The sequence below is a fragment of the Microcaecilia unicolor genome, chromosome 13 (genome assembly GCF_901765095.1).
Source record: "Microcaecilia unicolor chromosome 13, aMicUni1.1, whole genome shotgun sequence".
Taxonomy (NCBI): Eukaryota; Metazoa; Chordata; class Amphibia; order Gymnophiona; family Siphonopidae; genus Microcaecilia; species Microcaecilia unicolor.
The window spans coordinates 93,627,132-93,646,676 of NC_044043.1; the positions used below are offsets into that span (position 1 = coordinate 93,627,132).

The following is a 19,545-nucleotide window of genomic DNA, read 5'->3' on the forward strand; positions in this document are numbered from 1 at the left end:
TAAGTTCTAGTAATACGTGTGAGCAATTTCCCTGGTCAGCCTCTATATCTAAAAAAAAATTATATTTACTGTGTTTAGGCCTGTCTGAGTAGATAAGAGCATGTTTTTAGTGGCCAATGAAGGCCGCGCTAGATTTTGTGGCAGGGGTTGGTTTTGGTGAGGGTCGGGCAGTACTGAACGAGGTCTGGTATTATTGGGCAGGGCAGCTTAGACAATTATGGGATTGGGAGGGCTCTCCTCATCAGAGGGGGGTAGAGGTTGAACAAGAATATTTTTTGTTATTTCCCCTCCACCGTTTACTTTGGTTATCTCTGATACAGCGGGATTACTACCAGTGTATTCAGAATCCTTTTACGAAACATCTTTTGGTTTTGTGGCATAGGGTTAAGGGAAGTTGGGCATTCGGGGTAGGAGCTCCTCCTTGGCACTGATTTGATATGAGCCCTGATTTCAGGCTGGAAGGAACAGTGGGGTATTTGTTCATTAGCCAGAGGAGGGCCTTATCTATTTTAGACAATTTTTGGATGTGGGGGACCTTACTTCGTTTGAGGAGTTGAGGGATACATATCACTTAAAAGCAGGAAACTTCTGTATTACAGGTAGGCATACACATGATTGGGACGTGTATTTATGTATGTAACTTATAGAAATACTAAGTCAGGGGTTCTCAACCCAGTCTGGTTTTCGGGATATCCACCATGAATATGCACGAGTTAAATTTGCAGGCACTACCTTCATTCTATGCAAATCTATCTCATTCATATTCATGGTGGATATCCTGAAAACCTGACTGGATTGAGAACCCCTGCTCTATCTAATATGAGTATCACCAGCATTTAGGTGTGAGCACTTAACCAGCTCTATGGCTGGGGTAAGTGCTTGTGCATAAATTATAGGCGTATGTTTCACCTCTTACACTAGTATTCTACAGGAAAGTAGGGCCTAAATATAGGCAATGGTATTATGGACCTGCCCTCTTAGAGTTAGAGCGCACTGATGCAGTGAAGTGGCCATGATTGCTGGCAGCATTTTGGGTCTGATAGTCAGCCAGCGGTGATCAAACCTGGATATTTAATACGGGCCATGCCTGGGCTCCAGCATTGAAATCCAGTTTTGCAGAGCCGGCTAATGCGTAATTAGTTTAGTCCAAAGGCGGCTGAGGGGAGATATGATAGAGGTCTATAAAATAATGAGTGGAGTGAACGGGTAGATGTGAAGCGTCTGTTCACGCTTTCCAAAAATACTAGGACTAGGGGGCATGCAATGAAGCTACAATGTAGTAAATTTAAAACGAATCGGAGAAAAATTTCTTCACTCAATGTGTAATTAAACTCTGGAATTCGTTGCCAGAGAATGTGGTAAAGGCGGTTAGCTTAGCGGAGTTTAAAAAAGGTTTGGACGGCTTCCTAAAGGAAAAGTCCATAGACCGTTATTAAATGGACTTGGGGAAAATCCACTATTTCTGGGATAAGCAGTATAAAATGTTTTGTACATTTTTGGGATCTTGCCAGGTATCTGTGACCTGGATTGGCCACTGTTGGAAACAGGATGCTGGGCTCGATGGACCTTTGGTCTTTCCCAGTATGGCAATACTTATGTACTTATGCCCGATATTCAGGACTTAAGGGTCCTTTTACTAAGCCACGGTAAAAAGTGGCCTGCGGTAGTGTAGGCGTGTGTATTGGGCGCACGCTGGGCCAGTTTTTACCACATCTACAAAAAAAATGACATTTTTTTTTTAATGGGACAGGAAAAGGGCCTGCGGTAAAAATGAAACTTGGGTGTGTGCTCAAAACTGGCCTGAGCCCTTAATGCCACCCATTGATCTAGCGGTAAAGACTCACATGCTACATGCGCGGTGACTGGTTGGTGTGCCGATTACCGACGGAACTGGGGTGTGTAGGAAAAAAGAAATCATCCATGCGCTATGGGCGCACACCAAATCTGAAATTACCGCCAGGAGGGCGCGCTGGGCTGGCGGTAGTCTCATTTGGGTGCACACTGCATGCGCTTAGAGTCTACCGCGGCTTAGTAAAAGGACCCCTTAACTGGCTATGGGTTACCGCACAAAGATGGGAATGACTTTTATGTGGTGCAGTTAACCTACCTAGTTAAGTGCTGAATATTGGCACATAATCAGTTTGCAGATCGGCGCTAACTGGTTAAGGGCTGCTGAAAATTACTGGTTAGCCTGAACAGACAACTGAACTGGTCAGGAGCCATTTCTGGCCTGTTATTTATTACTACTACTAATCATTTCTATAGAGCTACTAGACGTATGCAGCGCTGTACACTGAAATGTACGATACAGTCCCTGCTCAACAGAGCTTTCAATCTAATCAAGACAGACAAACAGGACAAATAAGGGAATTTACTTAAGGTGGGAATGATAAAACAGACTTGGGTACTGAACAAGTGAATAGGGGTTAGGAGTTAGAAGCAGCCTAAAAAAAAAAGTGGGCTTTTAGCCTAGATTTAAAGACTGGCCAGAGCTGGAGCTTGACGTACTGGCTCAGGAAGTCTACTCCAGGCGTATGGTGCAGCAAGATAAAAGGAATAGAGTCTGGAGTTGGCGGTGGAGGAGAAGGGTACAGATAAGAGAGATTTACCCCATGAACGGAATTCCGGGGAGGAGTGTAGGGAGAGATAAGAGTGGAGAGGTACTGAGGGACTGCAGAGTGAATGCACTTGTAAGTCAAAAAAGAGGCGTTGAATTGTATATGGAAATGGATATCGACCCCTTTAATGGTTCATTATGGTATTTTATGGTAGGTAAGGCACTTGGAAGAAAAGTTTTAAATCCAGTGAAGAGTTTCAATAGGAAAATCTTTAAAAGAATAATTGAATTCATGGCTAAACTGCCTCATATAATTTGGAACAGTGAGCAGTGATTTCCATTATTCTCGCCCTTCAAAGACATACCCAGCATGTACTTTACAATCATGGTTTGCAAACTGAAATTTAAGCCTTGTAGGGGTCACCCCTTTCACTCCAATTCCTTTATCTTCACTGCCCTGCCTCTCCTACAGCCCCCCCCCCCCAAAAAAAATATCGAGATCCCAGGGGCTAATGCGCCTGGGATCTTGTTTTTGTGGCATAGAGCTTAGATTTCTTCTGCTGAACTATTTTGTTTCCTCATATGCCATGCTTTTCAATTTGTTTTAAAGGGAAAATTGTAGGTGACAACTTCCTTACCCCTCCAGTTTCTCCAGGGCCAGCTTAACCAATAGGCAAACTAAATGGTCGCCTAGGGTAGCGACTTTGCGGGCGGGAGGGAGGCAACACTGAGAAGCTGTAGTCCAAGTAAAATAGTAGGTCCCGAGAGTTACTGAAGCTAAAAGAACCATCAGATACTTTTACCTACAGGGTTTTCAAATAGACATTTACTTGATCAATAGCTTTTCAAAATTGCTGTCATTACCTGTATATACACAAAACAAGGTTTGCTGTTTAAAAATGTGTGATATGCCCAGCTGTCCATGTTTACAGGGTTGTTCAGGAATGGATGATTTGGGGATATCATCGTTGTCGAGTTCAATTATTAAAAAAAAAAAAATCTGGGAGGGGGATGGATAATTTGGGGGAGAGGGCATAAGGCTGAACGTTTGCTTTGGGCATCTAATACTCTTACAAGGAGCCTGCATTTTTCTCTGTCGCTTTCTTCTATATCCCCTTCTTGGAAATGCTACTGCCTTTCTCCCAACTCACTTTCTCTACCTTCTGTGCCTCCATAAGACTCCTTTTGCCTCCTAGTACTCTTTTTACCTTTCATTTCCCCATAGCTGTACTCTCCCTGTGCTGCTTCCCAACTTGCTACCTTCTTCCAAATACATTCCCTCCTGATGGTATATTCCTGAAACTGCATGCTTTTTGAGTTCTCTCATCTGCTACGTTTTATGTTTGTGTGAAAAAAAATGTTCTTTTCATTTTCTTTTTATTTCAGCCATGATGAACAGAGAGAAGGGCTGCAAACCCACTACACCCTCCCCCCAAAAACATACCTCTAAAAATATAAGCCAATGACAACTCAAAAAGACTTGAATTTATTATAGTTACCGATACCAATAAATTAAAAAATTTCTGGGCCCAAATCGATTTGTTGACTTAGGATTTGGTGCCTTCACCCATCTGTCCACGCCAGAAGGGGACCGTTGCGGGCCGTTTTATATCAGCAATCTGGAGCACCATCTTCACATCTCTCCAGGTAGCTGTGGCCACCTGGCATCAGAAGCCGCCCTGTGAGTATGCAAACCAGTGCAAACTGCAGTAACATCTGGTACACCCTCCCCATTACTTCCCTAACCTGCACTGATATTTCCTCCCCATCCCACCTGTGCACGAGGAGCATCCTTTGACCCTACAGTATGGTCAAGGACTCAGAATTTTGGCCTGTACAAATTTTTCTTATAACATTTCACGTTGGTTATACCAGGTACAGACAGTTGTTAGAGTCTGCAGATCAATGGGAGATATGTGGGGGCAGAGGGTGGGGAACAGGCATGCCCTATACCAAAACCTGTCCTAGGGGAACCCCAGCCAGTCAGTTTTTCAGGATATCCACAATGAATATGCATGAGAGAGAGAGTTGCATGCCAAAGAGGTAGAGTATGCAGTCAATCTCATGAATATTCATTGTTGATATCTTGAAAACCTGACTGGCTGGGGTTCCCCTAGGACAGGTTTGGGAACCCTTGCAGTACACACTCTGAGAATAGTACCTGAACCAGAGGAGTGGAGAGAGGTGTAAATGGCAAAGGGTATGATCTCGGAAAGGAGTCTTTACTATCTCCTAGATCCAGCAGATGATAGCATTGGTGCCGGGCAGTTATGACTGTAACAAACCTGCAAGAAAATAACTTTGAGGGAGGGAAGTTAGTTGGAAAAATAGTCACTTAAGCCTTTTATTTCTATGCAAAAGATCCCTGTCTGTTTAACAACAAACACTTGGATTTTCAGAGGGGTTGATTGGGCTGCCATAAATATTGTAGAATTGTGTTGGTAATTGCTATATGAGAGGCAATTGGAGAAGAGAAGATTTGGAGAAAAGATGACTGAGGGGAGATATAGAGGTCTTATAAAATGTTGAGTGGAGTAGAACGGATAGACATGAATTGCTTGTTTACTGTTTCCAAAAATAGAAGGACGGGGGGGAGGGGGCACACAGTGAAGCTACTAAGTAGTAAATTTAAAACAAATTGGAGAAAATATTTCTTTTGAACATGTAATTCAACTCTAGAATTCTTTGCCAGAGATTGTGGTAAAAGCAGTTAGCTTAACAGGGTTTAAAAGACAAGTTGGAGAATACACTGCTTATTCCTGGGATAAATCTGTTTTACTCTTTTGGACTTGCTAGGTAATTGTACCCTGGATTGGTCACTGTTGGAAACAGGCTACTGGACTTGATGGATCTATTCAGTGCTTATACACTTAGGATATAAGGGAATTTTTTTTTTAATAAGTGCTCTGATACCAGTGTGGCTCCTTTCTAAATGTTGGCAATCTTGAGTATAGCTGAAATTTTAAAAAAAATGTATTTTATTGTTCAGTTATAACCCACCTCTGTCCAGTGAATGCTATTTGGTTAACTAGAATAAGGGCTTTGCCATATATTTCATCTTGGATAGTCCATTAGGTGGGCACAGTAAAGGCAAGCTATTCATCTTTTGGAAAGAGATGTGTATTGATTTTGTTTTGTGTTTTGAACACCCAAGTTAGAAACTGTTATTGGTACAAAACCTCGAGAAAAGCCGGTACCACTCACAGATGGCTGCTAGGATAGATGATGATTTGATTTTAATACTCCATATACCACTTAGAGGGTGATTCATCAAGTGGCATTAGGGTTACCCTCCCCCCAATCAAGCTCTACTTCCTGATTAACACCCCTTGCCCCCATCCCCCACAGGGGCTACCTTTCATAGCACTGGTGGTCAACTGGAGAGTGGTCTTGGGGCGTCCAAGGGGTGTTCGAGCAGAAGCGATGCTCAATCTCTACTACCCTATCCAGCACCACTCTCAAAATGGAGCGACTACTGCTAGAGGTCAGATTTCCATATAAGGAGTAGGAATGGGGGGTGGGTCCGAGGCCAGAGGAGGATCTTAATCAGGAAGGGGGCTCAATCAGGGGGTTCCAGCCTTGTTGGCCCAGGAGCATGGTGGTGTGATGCGCCCGGGCAGTAAAATAACCCCAGCAAAAAGCTGGGTTTTATTTTATTGTGCTTTTTAAGGTGGGATTCAGCAACTTGCGATACTGGGATCCTGCGGGAGACCAGGGTGCCGCAAAAGGCAAACTCTTTCTGCACCTTGATGAATCCCCACTTTAACAGCATAGTATTAAAGCGGTTTACAATACAAAAACTAATACAATGCATATCAACAATCAGTATTGTTCAAATAAATTAAAACAGAATGTTATAAAGAGTAAACCCATAGCAAAACATCATATTAATCAATTACAAAGCATTAAAAGTAAATACGCAATACAATCTGCAATGTGGATAAATTGAAAGGAAGAAAACTTGACAGTGGTAGATTGATAAGATTGTTAAGTTGAAGTTGCATCCTACCTTGTGGTGTTCACACAGTACAATCTTCTTTTTGTGTCCAGTGTCCCCGAATGCTGTTTTCCTGTTGGCTTTTAACTTCAGGAGTGCTTATATTTCACTGGCAAGGACCCCTGAGCCAGGCAGAGGCCACATTTTCAGGTGTTTTCACAGGAATTAGATGCCAGTGATTGACATGAAGATGCCCATGGAGGCATCTAAGTAGAGCTAATGTGCAGACAGAGAAATGGCCTTGCAGTATAAGGCTGTTGGCTTTTGGTATGTTGTCATAAACAATATACCTGGTACTTGCCACTGTTAGTAAAACATCTATAGTACACCATCAGCAAGTAAAACTCTCTATTAGTTTATGTTGTAGATGTTTGAGGAAAAGACACTTGGTTCCACCTGTTATTAATCTTGTTAGTGCAGCGGACCGCCTTGCTTAGCGTATACTTTGAACAATTTCAAGAAAATAAATACGCTAGCGAGTATCGTCACTAGTCAAAAAACTTCATTTGGTGATGACTCTGCTTCAGTTTTAGACTGACTTTATTGAATATTTTAAAGCCTTTAAGACAAAAACTGGTACTTAGCTGTGGTACGATCTGAGACTGCTAGGGATGTTTCGCTCAGTGCTTCCTATGGAGCTGAACCCCAAGTCTTCTCACAGCAATCTGCGTACAAATATACATGGTCAAAAGTTTCGAGAGAGAGTAGAAAATTCTTGGTTCAATATATTGTATATTATTGTTCCTACCTTTCAGTACCATTGGTTTTCCTGTTTGGAAGACCCTTTCAAAACGGCGGTAGGTATTTAAAGTCTACGTAAATGTTCATTGGCCAATCAGGATGCAATTGTTTTTCTGAGGAACTTCTGCTGTCAAAATGGATAAGGTGGGGCCATTTAAAGAAACATGCAGTGAGATAAACAAAATGGCTTTATAAAAAAGCTTTCCATTTTTATTTTTTTTGTTACATTTGTACCCCGCGCTTTCCCACTCATGGCAGGCTCAATGCGGCAGGCAATGGAGGGTTAAGTGACTTGCCCAGAGTCACAAGGAGCTGCCTGTGCCGGGAATCGAACTCAGTTCCTCAGGACCAAAGTCCATCACCCTAACCACTAGGCCACTCCTAATGTGGTGGGTGTTAGAGATTTTAATCTGTAGATCCACCTCTGTTCTTTTTGTACTAGGTGTCTGCCTCTGTCTCCTCTTACTGATTCGGGAATGTGATCAATCACAACACAACTGAAGTCATCAAACTTGTGTTCCTTCCATGCTATGTGTAACCACTGGTGCTTCCATACGGGAATACTTTAAGTTGTGTTTATGATTGCTGAGTCTGTTTTTCAGGGAACGCGATGTCTTCCCTACATATATCTTAGGGCAAGGACATAGCTTGCTTATGCTTTTCTTCACCAGAATGAGTCCTGTTGTCGGGAGTCTGCCCCATGGACTTACTTTTTTCTCTTTTATTTATTTAATTTTTGTGCAAGTCACTATGGGTTATGTCTGAACTCGGACATATATTAAAGCTTGTGGGACAGTATGGATGTGGTTAAAAATTCTTAACTTGGGAAGATGATAAATGTTGGTTTTGTCACAGCGTTGAAGGCATTCTCACGTTATAATTCTGCAAAAATAGGAGCAAATTTTGGATGGAGGTATGGGGAAAAATTAAGGATATCATATACCGGATATACTGAATACCTAGTGTGGGCTTTTGTTTTCAGTTACTGTTTGTAAATTACAGAAGATATAACTGGTTGTCATAAGATACTGATATTTTGCTTCCCTTGGCCCAAAGTCATCTTTAATAACTGGAAAGATAGTTTCTTCCTAGGGTTGTTTATTTGGTGGAATACAGTGTATTTGACATATACTTTCTGGCTCAAACGGCATCATGTTTTTAGTACACAGAACATTTGAGGAGATCTGAAAACCTGTAGATCATTTTCAAAACACTTGGACCCTATGTATCCCATGCATTCTAATGGTAACCTTTTTAGCCTATTTTCCAAAGGGAAGGCTTATGAGATCCATGTGTGGTCTGTCTCTTTGTACTCCATCTCCCCTAAATAACCATTGTGTTTTGTGTGACAGATTTATGTTTGTTAAATTTTTGATATACTGTCTTTCAGAATTGGAATCAAAGCGATTTACAGTTTAATTTAAATCACTAGTTAGGAAGTAGGGTGAATTTAAATGATATTCTTTTAAATAATGATCTACATCCTTACTCATGGAGATTCTGAACGGAAAAAAAAGTCAAACTATAAATGAAATGTCTCTTATTTTGATTGTATTAAAGAGGAGAGTACTGTACAGTAACAACTCTATTTTTGTTCAAACATGAGAATGCAAGTAATAACTTCATAAGTCCACCCAAAAGCAATGGCCAGGGAAGATGGGCAGTAATTTGGGGGAAAAAATTACATAAGAATATTTGCTAAGCTGGAGATTTTGCATGTTCAGTCTCTTCAAAGCAGGAATAGTTTTTAAGATGCAACAGTTCCAGTCGCATAACTTGGCCTTGCATTTCATTGTAGTATTGTTTTGGCATTTTTAGGGTTATCATATTTGCCTCAACAACAAAAAAGAGGACACAAATTAAAATGCAGCCCCACCCTCACCTGCCCTGTCACACCCCCGCACCGCACAGTCACCTTGACCCCCCCCCCCCCAAGAAAGCCAGAAAATACTGGTAAAGTAATAGAAATGCATTTTCTTCCATACTCTGCTAAATATATGAAATAGACTGCATTAGTTCAGCATGTATTTTATTTTTTTGTCTCATCGAATAAAGGGTTGCACGGCATGTTGGCAGGTATCCTCCCAGATGACTTGGGGGGGGGGGGGTCTTTTACTAAAGCTTAGCTTGAGCAGGGCCCATAGGAATAAAAGTACAGACATAAATTTAAAAAACTGGGTGTAGGGCTGCTTGATTTTGAAATTTGTATCTTACAGCATTCTCATGATTGTTATTTTTAATTGTGAAAAAAAATGATGGTTTCCTTTTAGCACTCATTTTGAAATTAGTATGAGTTGTGTAACAGAAATCGTAAACTTCAGCTTGAGGTAGGTCTGCTCATTAATTTCCAAGGCCTTTTAAATTTGCCTGGAAATGCCCTCTGTGCCAGTTACTTTGTGATGAGGTAATTCCCATAAACATAACAGGCAGGTGGTACCATTAAGGTCGAGCTAGATGAGTTACTTTCTGCCTGTGAATATGGATCGAGACTGTGAAAACAGAATCTTTCCCTGCGATTACTTAGCTGACCACAGGCTTTTCTCATAGATAGAAAAGAGGAAAATGCCCCCAATAACCTGCGGTCTGTGGAGTCTTATATGGGTGTTCTCTGGAGTTGAAACTCAGCTGTAGGGTGCTTTAGACTTCTCTGTGCCTTGGGATGGCTCAGGCAGTTCCTCTTTGGTAATTATAGACCTTGATGATTCCAAGTCAACATTTGTCTGTTTTGTATCTACATTGTATAATCCTGGATTTTTACCTCCCTCTGTTGTCACTGACTCTTTGTGACCTTGAAAGAAACTTTCTCTCTCTCTCTGCCTCATTACTGACTCTGTGGGTCCTTGAAAGAGTTATTTTCTCTCCTTGTGCCTCAATCATCAATTTTAAGGATAGTGTCTCTAAGTGGATTAATTTTGCACATACCATGAGAAAAATGAATCTCACCCCTGTGTCAGGGTATGTTGGAATTGATCTTAGATTCTAAGCTTACAGTTTGTCTCTTGCATTGTGTCAAGAACTTTCTGCCGGAGTTGATAAGGTGTGCTGAGAAATTTTCTATAATCAGGCTGGTGGCATCCGATACAATTGGGACAATTTGTGTATCTTTCTGCTATATTTTCTTGGTCACCAGTTGCATTTTTTGGTAATTGAGGGTCTTCTTTCTCCACTGGCACTGACAAGGCTATTAATAATGCTGTTCTTGCACTTTCACTTCTCTATCCAGTTTTCTATTATTGATGAGAACAGGAATATCCCAGGTGATCACAGCATCTTCATTGTCTATTGTGTACAGTTTTCCTGACATCAACTGGTGGTCTCTCTGTGTGACCCTGACCGTCCCTGAGCCTCTGTCCACAACTCCTCTCTCTCTCTCTCTCTGGGAGCCTGAGGGAGTCACTTTTCCTTTGCTGTGCCTCCCAGACAGATTGTAATCTTGGGGGGGGGGGGGGGGGGGGGGGTCACTTTTGTTTTCTCCCTGTCCTTCATTTCCTTGACTCTTCTTAGTGACCCCGAGGAAGTCACTTTCTCTCCCTGGGCCTCTTACCATAGGAACCGGCTCTGTGGGTGCTTGAGCAGCCCCTATATTGAGAAAATTCCTTATGTGTGTCCAGGGAGGGGTTATTTTCCATCTCTGGAATTCGTTGCCGGAGAACGTAGTGAAGGCGGTTAGCTTGGCAGAGTTTAAAAAGGGGTTGGACGGTTTCCTAAAGTCCATAGACCGCTACTAAATGGACTTGGGAAAAATCCACAATGTCGGGAATAACATGTGTAAAATGTTTGTACGTTTGGGAAGCTTGTCAGGTGCCCTTGACCTGGATTGGCCGCTGTCAGGGACAGGATGCTGGGCTCGATGGACCTTTGGTCTTTCCCCAGTATGGCATGACTTATGTACTTACTTATCAGCACCCCTAATATTGAGGAAATTCCTTTATATGTGTCCAGGGAGGGGTTATTTTCCGTCGGGCTTAGCACCCCCAATATTAAGAAAATTCCTTATATATGTCCAGGGAGGGGGTTATTTTCCACAATTTTGGAAAGTTGTCTTCTATGCTTCTGACTTGAGTTTGACTGGGGAGGGGGCATCCGTTTTCTCATCCCCCTCTGGGACCGGTTTCTGCAGTTGGCTGAAGCAGTCTAAAGGTTTCCTCGGTTGGGGTAGAAAGCTTGTGCTATTGTGTAATGCTGCTGTCCGGGGTGAGCAGAGCGCGTGCTCTTCCCGCCCATTTGCAGCCAGGAGGCCTTTCCCGCGCATTTTCTGCCTCTCGTTTTGCCTCACAGGAGGGGCCGAGTCAGTGAATCCCCTTAGAAGAACGTACGTACTGGAACGAAAGAATGGACAACACTGGCTTTGCGTGGGGAAGGTTTTGAATTTGCTTTGCTGTCTGGAGGAGACACCAGAAATAGTTTTTCTCGTTGAGTTCCACACGAAGGTAGCCAACCCTCCTCCGTAGCTCAGGTTTCCTTCTTGCATTAAAAAAAAAAAAAAAGCCAAATAGGAAGTGTGGGGGTGGGGAAGGGAGCGGTTTGTGTGTTGTAACTGTAGATTAAAACGATAGATTGTTCTCGCGCCGGTTTAAGCGGGGAGGGAGTCACGCTGGAGAAGCGCAACACTTCACAGATGATTATGCGACCGGCTCGAGGGGGGGGCGGGGCGGAGTCGCGCGCGCAGCTGCTTGTGGACACAAAGAAACGGGGTTACTTTGTCCCCGCAGTGACATCAGATGGAAGGGTCGGAGCAGCGCCGCTGGTTCATATCAAGCGAAGGTTGACGAACCAAGATGGCTGCTGCTGGGAGGGAGGGGGGGAATCGGCTTCGACTGTTTGACGTCATGCCCCTCAATCCAATCTGCCGCTGCTTGACTCCTGTTACGTCACGTGGCGGCTACGGGCCCGTAACTAGGCCCAAACTCTTCGGGTTAATTTTGTGTTGTGTAAATGAAGGACTGTGACGGTCGCTAAGTTGAAAGCGCCTCGGAGTTCGATATGGGAAATAAGTGTGTTGATTAGAGTGAGGTTCTCAGTTCAGGATGCACAGTAAATGCAAAAATACACTAGCTGATAATGGCCTCACAGCCAACTGGGGATTTCTGGATGTGCACAACGAATATGCGTGGTAAAAACTTGCATATACTGGGTCTCTAGTGTATGCCAGAGGATGTGATAACGGCAGTTAGCATATCATGGTTTAAAAAAAAAAAAAGGTTTGGTTAAGTTCCTGGAGGAAAAGTCCATAATCTGCTATTAAGATAGATATGGGGAAAACCACTGCTTATTCCTGGGATTAGTAGCATAGAATCAGTGGCGCCCCTAGGGTGGCTGACACCCGGGGCGGATCGCCGATGCGCCCCCCCCCCGTGCATTTTTACCTGCTTGGGGGGGGGGGGGTGCCGCGTGCCTGCGGCTTCGCTCGTTCCGTGCTCCCTCCAGGAAGTAACCTGTTCCGGGGCAGAGGGAGCACGGAACGAGCGGAGCCGACAGGCGCGTGGCACCCCCCCCCAGCGGCGTGCACCCGGGGCGGACCGCACCCACCCCCCTAGAAACGCCACTGCATAGAATCTTTTTGCACTTTTATTCTGCCAGGTATGTGTGACCTGGATTGGCCACTGTTGGAAGCAGGATACTGGGTTAGATGGATGGCAGTTCTTATGTTCTTACAGCATTGGATGAGGCAATTGAGAAGATATCTGTGATGGCTAGGTAGAGATGGAGAGGGGAGTTCTGGAAATGCAAGAAGGCATAATAAATGAAGGACAGGCTCAAAAGTCAACCGGAGAGGAGGAAAAAATGAAAAGAAAAACCCAGAGGTGGAAGAATTAATAGTTGAGGTGCTAACCTTTTTGGAATTAGACAAATATGCTGGGCTGCAGGAGAGGGAAAAATTACTCGACTTGAATTTAATATCTAGAGTATTGGAGATGGAGAGGTTCTGCGGGATTGGAGAAGAGCAGATGTCCCTCTTCACAAAAGCAATAGAGAGAGGTTTTTTTTTACTAGTAGTAAGATGTGTTTTCATTATTTTATCAACAACTTGCAGACAGAGAAGACATGGGAAACTATAGGCTGGTAAGCCTTACTTCAGTGGTTGCAAAGGCACTATTCAAGGAAAGGATAGTGAGTTTCCTGGAATCCAGCTGGTTAAAAGGTCTGAGGCAAAATCACTTCACCAAAGGAAATTTGTGCCAAACTAATCTGATCGATTTCTTTGACTGCGTGACCAGAGAATTGGATAGTGGGCATGAGGTGAATATAGTCTACTTGGATTTTAGTAAGGCCTTTGATACCGTCCCTCTTAGGAGGCTCATAAATAAACTCAGCGGGCTTAAAGTAACAATGAAAGATTGGAAAACAGATTAAAAACAGCCCAAAACTGGAAGAGTGCTGGCCCATATGGAGTTGGTGAGGCCCCACCTGGAGTATTGTGTTCAGTTTTGGAAGCCGTATGTTGCTAAGAATGTAAAAAGACTTGAAGCGGTCCAAATGAAGGCAACAAAAATGGTATGGGGCTTGCACCAAAAGATGTATGAGGAGACTGGAAGACCTAAATATGTATACCCTAGAAGAAATAAGGGACAGGGGAGATATGATACAGATGGAGTGGAGGAGTGGCCTAGTGGTTAGGGTGGTGGACTTTGGGCCTGAGGAACTGAGTTCAATTCCCACTTCAGGCACAGGCAGCTCCTTGTGACTCTGGGCAAGTCACTTAACCCTCCATTGCCCCATGTAAGCTGCATTGAGCCTGCCATGAGTGGGAAAGTGCGGGTACAAATGTAACAAAAAATAAAATAAATGTTTAAATACTTGAAAGATATTAATATAGAAACAAACCTTTTCCAGAGAAGGGAAACGTAAAACTAGAGGACACAAATTGAGGTTGTGAGGTGGTAGATTTAGGAGTACTGTCAGGAATGGGGGGTCTGGATTTTGCTGTCCAATGCATTTCTCTAAACTTAGCAGCGCTGTATTACATGCATTGGCAGCGCACACCTGCGCTTCTGCGAGCACATGTAATGTATTACTATGTGGTTAGTGTGTGCCTTATGCACTAAATGCCGGGCAGGTGCTGGGCACACACTAATCACACAGTAATGCATATTGCACAGGCTTTGCACCTTAATGAAAGAGTCCCATATCATTTATTACTGTTTTTTAACATTTTATATTACAATTTTAGTACTACTTTTTTTTTAATTATTGCAAGTAAATGATTGTCAGCATCACACAGAATTAAACACAGATAGCACTACATAAATCAACAGTTATCTACACAGAAAAACAATCTAATACTAATGCCATGTTTTAGTCCTCATAAGAGCAGGCAGGAATCACAAAAATAATTAAGGAAAATAAGGAGAGGATAAAAAGGCCCTGGGGTTTAAAGCAGTCTGTCCATCTGATATAAATTTTTCCAGCTGTACAGGCTTGAAGATACATGTGGGAAAGAGGAACCCGAACTATAGCCATGTAATGCAAGGGTCCACGTTAAGAGTCACCGACCAAGAAAGGGATCTCGGCGTAGTCGATGATAAGTTGAAACCCTCTGCTCAGTGTGCTGCGGTGGCTAAGAAAGTAAATAGAATATTAGGTATTAGGAAAGGAATGGAAAACAAAATTGAGGACGTTATAATGCCTTTGTACCGGTCCATGGTGCGACCGCACCTCGAATATTGTGTTCAATTTTGGTCACCGCATCTCAAAAAAGATATAGAGGGGCATTTTCGATATGACAATCTAAGTTCGACTTTGGACGTTTTGCAAAAAACGTCCAAAATCCGAATAGGAAAGAAGGTAATTTTCAAAAAAGAAAAACTTCTATCTGTTGTTTTTGAAAATACTGTTCCGAACAATGTTTTGTTATTTGAAGGTTTTGTTTTTTTGGTCCATTTTTGAATCCCCACCCCCCCCCCCCCCCCCCCCCAAAAAAAAAAAAAAAAAAAACCCATCCATGTGCAAAACGTACAAAATCAAGCCATTGGGATGTAGGAGGAGCCATCATTTTTAGTAGACTGGTCCCCCTGACATCCCAGGACAGCAATAGGGCACCTTAGGGGGCACTGCAGTGGACTTCATAAACTGCTCCCAGGTACACATCTCACCATTGCTCTTTTACCTTGTGTGCTGAGCCCCCCAAAACCCACTACCTCCAACTGTACATCACTACCATAGCCCTTAAAGGTGAAGGGGGCACCCATGTGTTGGTATAGTGGGTTTCTGGTGAGTTTTTGGAGGGCTCACAGTTTCCACCACAAGTGTAACAGGTAGGGAGAGGTAGGAGCCTGGGTCCACCTGTCTGCAGTGCACTGCACCCACCACTACACTGCTCCACGGACCCGAGTATAACATCTGAGCCTGGCATAGAGGTTGATAAGTAATGTTTTTCATCACATTTTTGAGGGGTGGGAGGGGGTTAGTGACCACTGGGGGAATAAGGGGAGGTCATTCCTGATTCCCTCCAGTGGTCATCTGGTTATTTAGGGCACCTTTTTGTGCCTTATTTGTAATAAAAACAGGTCTAGCTCAAAACGTCTAAGTTTTAGTCCTGGACATTTTTGTTTTGTTCCATTATGGCTGAAAAACGTCTAAGTCTTAGGAACGCCCATATTCCGCCCTGAACACGCCTCTGGCACTCCCCCTTGAGAATTGGACACACTTCTGGCGAACTTCAGAGAAAAATGTCTAAAAATAGGTTTGAAAAATAACATCCAAATGCAGACATGCCACTTTTTGGATGTTTTTTTTCTTTTGAAAATGAGCCCGATAGTGGAATTAGAAAAGGAGAAGGGTGACGAAAATGATAAAGGGGATGAGACGACTTCCCTATGAGGAAAGGCTGAAGCATCTACAGCTCTTCAGCTTGGAGAAAAGATGGCTGAGGGGAGGTATGATAGAGGTCTATGAAATATTGAGTGGAGTGGAACGGGTAGATGTGAATAGTTTGTTTACTCTTTCCAAAAATACTAGGACTAGGGGGCATGTGACTTTGGCATTGGACAGCTGATGTGGCTTTTCAGTCACATTTGGCAAGCTACCTTTTAGAGGTAAACTTTTGTTTTGGGAAGATCTGTAGCACTTGGTTGAAGGCCTTGGGAGCTCCAAGTCTCTGGGCTTGCCAGAGGACAAGCCTCAAGATTCTTTTAAATCCTCTCAGTCTTGGCTTCTGTTTCGGGGTGCCAAATACTGCAGACCAGTACAAGCTAACTTGCAAGGTTCCCCCCTTCCGCACAGGCTTAGCCGCCTTTCATGCTGACGGGGAGAACTCGGATTCAAACTCCCAGTCTACCAATTCCTTCCACACCTCCCAATGATGGAGTCTGTGATTATTCCTCGAGTTTCATAATAGCAGGACTACTCCAGGTTCTGTGAAGAGTGGACCAAAATTACCTCAGACCAATGCGTCTTGGAAATCCTGTAGCAGGGTTACAAACTGGAGTGCTTTCATTCTGTTGTAGATGTTTTCTTGGACTCTTCATGCAAGCTCCAGCCCAAATTTCAGGCAGTTCTGTCTGCCTGGCAAATGCTTCTTCATTTACACATTGTGGAGACTGTTCCCTCTTGCGTTTGGGAAGCGTGCGCTGTTGTTCTGTTTGCTTGTAGTTCCAGAGAAAGGACATTCCTTCCCTGGGTTTGGACTTCAAGAGTATTAGGTTCAACATTTCGCAATGGGAACATTGTAGTCAGTCATAGTTTGTCCAGCAGGGAGAGTTTCTAACCTTCTTAGATCTCAAGAAAGCATACGTTCGTGTTCCCATTTAACCTCCCCACAGAAGATTTCTGTGATTTACAATCCTTGGAGAGTATTATCAGTTTATGCCCATGTCTCAGCCGTGCCACATCACCAAAGGCTTTTGTTTCAATGTCATGGTATAGTGGCAACCTTCCTTCCCATGGTTGGCTGATTTGTGACTCTTCCTATCAAGAGAGTCAGCAAATTTCCTCCCTGGTAGCTTCTCTTCTTCAGGCCTTAGGATCGGTCTTCAATTTCACCAAGAGTCAGTTGTTTCCAATACAAATCTTGAAGTTTCTGAGAATGATATTCGACATAGGCTTGGGGGAGATATGTTTTCCTGTTGCTTGTCAGCAATAGATTCTCACCCCAGTCCATTTTTCTTTCCCTATCAGGTCCCGGGGTCTGTTCAAGTTCTGGGTGCAGTTCTTTGACATTCTGCTGTGGGCCAGATATCCACGTCCTGCCACTTCAGCGGTCCCTTCTGAGCTGATCGTTTCTATCTCTCTTGGACCTTCCAAGTCGAACTCCATCTCCGCTTGTGGATTCAACGCAGCCTTCCTCTGACAGTTCAGAAGTGCTCTCTTTCTGCAGGCAGCTGTCTACAGCTCATATGCTGCTAGAGCGTGTCTTAGCTAGATGCATGGACTTCAGGTCCCTTTCTGGAGTCTTGACGGTCAGCCTTCTATGGAATTGCTGGATGTGGAGATGGGGCTGGCATATCTCATGGATTCCTTGTATGATTTGATTTGGGTGTTGGCCAGGCAGCTGTCTTTGGAGGTCATTGCTCGTAGTTTGCTGTGCCGCTGGGCGGCAGAGGCAGCTTCAAACAGCGGCTAGGTAAGCTCCCTTTTAGGAGCAAGCTGTTGTTTGGGGAGGACTTCGTGACATGGGTGGAAGCCCTGTGTGTCTCAAAGACTCAGTGTTTTCTTGAGAACAAGTCTACGCGGTCTTGCCGGTCGGGTCACGCTCTCCCTCGTTTTCACACTTTCAGGTGCTAAATCTGGATATCGGCCCAAGCTGGGTTTCAGAACTTCAAACTTCATTCTGTCGAGATCCACTGGACTTCTCCTGAGGGGAGGCCTGTCTTTCCTATCTAAGGGGGTTTCTGACTTTCATCTCCACCAACCTTTGTTTCCACTTGTTTGGTGTGATGTGTTCTGCGCTATTTGGAAGGGCACAATGAGTGCCATTGGTCATTTGTTCGTGCTTTGCTTGGGATATCAAAGAGGTAATGTGGCTTCCGAAGCTGTGAGTGCTTGCTGGGTCAAGACGGCTGTCATGTCCACATTTTGTTTAGTGTGTCCGCTTCTGGCTGGATTCCAGGCACCCCTTCTGCCCTGTCACGCCTTCCAGAGTGGAAGCCAGTCTGTTCTCCCTGGAGGGAATATGTTGGGTGGCGACATGGACTTCCTGTCTTCTCCAACGCTGCTGTTTGGATGTCTCCACTTGGTCAGATGCATCTTTTGCTATCCGCGGAAGCTTCTGATTCCCATCATACTTAAAGAATGCTTTGCTACATCCAGAAAGTCTCTGACGCTAAGGAATGAAAAATTATGTCTTGCCTGTTAGTTTTCTTTCCTTTAGTTGCAGCAGATGAGTCCAGAGACCCACACTGTTTTTCTCCAGTGGCTCAGTTTGATTCGTCACTCTATTGGACCTGGTTGCTGCGTTTTTACATTTTAGATGGACTGTTGCCATTGGTTCTGTGTTTGTAGTTCTGAGGTAGTGTATGCAAATCTCTCATGAATATTCATTGTGGATATCCTGAAAACCTGACTTGGCTGGGGTGCCTCCAGGACCAGGTTTGGGAACCACTGGTTATGACAAATACTGACTGGCCAAGGAGCATCCAATAAATACAACTCAGTTCAGCGCTCTCTATCTCCATCTGCTGGTAGATGGTCACAACCCACAAGTCTCTGGATTCATCTGCTGTGACCAAAGGAAAGAAAATTTATCAGGTAAGACATAATTTTTCATTTTACAGTGTTGTATTCTTGTCATTTGGGGGGGGGGGGGCTAATTTTACACCTACCGGTATATAAAAATTAGAAAAAAGCACTTGGGTAACATAGGAACTAGTTCTGATTAAAGCACAACGTTATACCTGCTTCTAAGAAAGTGTAAATGTGTGCGTGTATTTTATAAAATATACCTATATTAGAATTCTGCACGTGTCGTCCAAAGTGTGCAGATTGTTTGAAAGTAGGCATACTCTGTGTGCCTAGTTTTGTGAGTGTATACCCCCCTGAAGAAAATGCATTATGATAAAAATAATTTTTTAAGCTAATAAGTAGCACTTTTAAATCAAACCAGAGAAAACAATAGTATTCTTTCTTTTTTTTTTTTTATTTAGTACATAGCTAAACTGTAGAATTTGTTGCCTGAGGATATAGTAACATAGTAACATAGTAGATGACGGCAGAAAAAGACCTGCATGGTCCATCTAGTCTGCCCAAGATAAACTCATATCTTGAATTTGTACCTGTCTTTTTCAGGGCACAGACCGTATAAGTCTGCCCAGCA

General features: G+C 43.5%; 1 protein-coding gene across 3 annotated transcripts in view; it reads left to right on the top strand.

The window, feature by feature from the left end:
- The window catches only part of ZNF362 (zinc finger protein 362), an 86,737-nt gene that overhangs the window by 25,133 nt on the left and 42,059 nt on the right, over positions 1-19,545 (top strand). For all 3 annotated transcript variants that reach the window (XM_030222198.1, XM_030222197.1, XM_030222199.1), the window contains exon 2: positions 3,944-4,238. The gene's annotated coding sequence lies outside the window, so the exon portion shown is untranslated. The remainder of the gene's footprint in view (positions 1-3,943; positions 4,239-19,545) is intronic.